The sequence below is a fragment of the Limulus polyphemus genome, unplaced genomic scaffold (genome assembly GCF_000517525.1).
Source record: "Limulus polyphemus unplaced genomic scaffold, Limulus_polyphemus-2.1.2 Scaffold1676, whole genome shotgun sequence".
Taxonomy (NCBI): domain Eukaryota; kingdom Metazoa; phylum Arthropoda; class Merostomata; order Xiphosura; family Limulidae; genus Limulus; species Limulus polyphemus.
In genome coordinates this window covers 36,577-39,514 of record NW_013667286.1, presented here as the reverse complement: position 1 = coordinate 39,514, position 2,938 = coordinate 36,577, and positions in this window count along the sequence as shown.

Sequence of the window (2,938 nt, the reverse complement as noted above, 5' to 3'; positions counted from 1 at the left end):
CTCTCTAACTCTTCCTTTTTCAAGAGAAAACAATTTGAGAGATTTCATCTTCTCCTCGTATGACAGCCCCTCCATCCCAGGCACCCTTCTCTGAACCCTTTCCAACAATTCAATTTCTTTCCTAAGGTAAGGAGCCCAAGACTGAACACAATATTCCACATGTTGCCTAGAAATAGTCCAGGAAGGAATCTCCAGAAAGCTAGACTTCATTTCAGAGATACTTTCACGAGATAAAAACACAACTGTGCTTTTCAGAAAAGTATAGAAATGTGCATTCGGTGACAAGGTAAAATAAAAAAAAGGCTTAAAATTCTAATTGGTCCTGTTGGGCTAGGTAAATTATTTTATTTTATTATTTACATTAAAAATTTTAAACAATGAAAACCACAAACAACTTGAGCTAAACATTTTATTTTTATTAATATTCTATCCAACATTTTGGTTTACACCTTATTCAGAGGTCTATGAACCATAGATATAAATAACACTAGCTTGGAACTCACATGCTTTTTGACATGCCCAAGAAGCTACCATTGCTATGTGTTGAACTTTCAAAGCATGCCAGTCGAACTGACAATGGTAAGGCAATTTCACCTCACAACTTATGGTCGTTTTCCATCTAAACTAGACGTTTGGATAATTTTATTATTTGATTTTAATAACTTTGTAACGACAAAATGATCTATACCTGATTTCAAGTTAGAAATTAGTGCAAAACTTGTTCACAAAACACACATATCTTACCTGTCATATGAAGAATGCATTGGATTTTAACCCAGAGGGAATTCTTAAGATTAAAATATGTTCTTTTCTCTTCGTATTTATTATGTATTACAGAAAAATGTACATCTCAAATATTGTTGCCAATGGACATCGTGTCCTTTTCTTGGGAAGAAGGAGGGAAATAATGTTATTGTTACATCTCTGTTCGTTTGATAATTTCCCGTAAAGATTCTTCCTGAGGAACTTCACCAATACAAGTCCTTTCTTAAATAAAACTAGTTTATTCTTTCTCGATACAACTTTGCAATACATATTATTTTCACAGTCACTTTAACTTAAACACACGCTATAATTTACAACAATTCACGCACTTTTCTTATGGTCACTACCGCTCACTTGACTATATTATCTGTCTCTATACCTCTCTTCAATCTGCTATTATACATACGTCACTCTTCTTCTCCGCTTTATTTGCCGGGCTTATATACTAAAATAGAAGGCGTCTGGCAAACACTAGAGTTGCCCAGGAACAGTCATGATCCTTCTAGAAACTCATGATATGTTACCAGCGTCACGTGACTTCCGCTGTCGTAAGACTGCCCCTTCCTTAGTATTGTTCGTCCCGAACAATAGCCACTTACATTAACCCAATAGATAATTAACAATAAATTGATTAAGTGTACAGAATTTACAAACACAAAAGTCTCTTAATTTTACGGGACGTATCTTCTTCCATACTGGTCTCCATCTCGTTGGCTGCTGCTTCACGTGGGGTTCATCTGCTTCATCAGGAAATGTCCTATCGTCAGTAACAGTCACATCAGTGGTAGTAACTTCATCAAGAGCTTCACCGTTTCCCTTCTCAAAACTGAGGAGAGTTTCTTCTTCAACGGTGGCTTCTTCAGGTGGCACGTCTTCAGCAGCGTCATTTGTTCCTTTGTTCACTTCATCCCAACTGAAATGTCCTGGACCGTGATAACGCCAAAACCTGTTGGCATGCACCACTTTTGGCTTACCTCGCCGACCACATTTTACCCGGAAAGTCACGTCTGAGAGACGATCCACTATGTCATATGGGCCTTCCCATGGAGAAGACAACTCAGGAGACTTCCCTTTGGTCTTCCTGGGATTATACAACCATACCTTGTCTCCTGGTACAAAGCTGACTTAAGTATATCTCTTATCATAAGTTAACTTCATCGAATCAGCAGACGTTTTCAAGTTTGTATTATGAAGAGTTGCCTGAGAATGTGTCAGAGTTTGTGAAAGTGTTATCGGAAAGGATGGATGATATTCACCATCAAGTGCGACGCCCACCCTTCGGTTGCCAGTGGATCTGTTAACAGGATCCCGACTAAACATCAACTTTGCTGGAGTGTATCCAGTGGCTTCATGCTCTGTTGTCCTATAGGCCATCAACAGTGGGGGGAGTAAGAATACCGAAATCTAGTAACCTCCCGAGGATTCACGAAGCTTCGAGAATATGACATGTAACTAGAGTCACGTGACCTCCGCTGTCGTAACAATACTACTCCTTGACCAACATGTTGTAAATCTGACTGATTTTAAAGTTTAACATTTATGTCCGCTTGAGGACAAGATTGAAACAGGGGGATAGGGGTGGAGTGTGGTAAAATATTTCCTAAATTCTCGTTTGTCCTATGTATTTGTAGTTTTTATATATCTTTGGCAGTCATTGGTGAAAACAAAAATTAGCAGAGCTATTTCAATGATCAATACCATTTTCACAACTCCTTATTGTACTTTTAAAATAACTATCTAATATTCATGATATTTTATCATTTAACTAAAGTACACTATTTAATCAATTATTATAAAATAATATATATCATAAATATTCTAAATATTTCCAATCATATTCAGCTGAATATCATGGGTCTGAAAAAAGTGCCAGAGCTCCTCTGCACTATAACCCTACCCATAGTCAAGAAAGTTGTTAATTTGATTTTTTCCTTTGTCTTCCCTTGGAGATAACACCTGGTCACAGCAGGTGCATGAAGGTTAAGAGCAGTGTAAGCCAATGGTAAATCAGATTATATCTTCAGGTTAATTTTCCTTGTTTTTTTTTTTGGAAATGACCAGCAGTAGCACTGGTTGCTCCAGGTAAGCCTGACTCAGTGGTGTAGCAAAAGGGGAGCAAGGGGGGCAGTCGCCTCGGGTGCAGGTGTGAACTTTTATATTTAAGTTTTCTCAT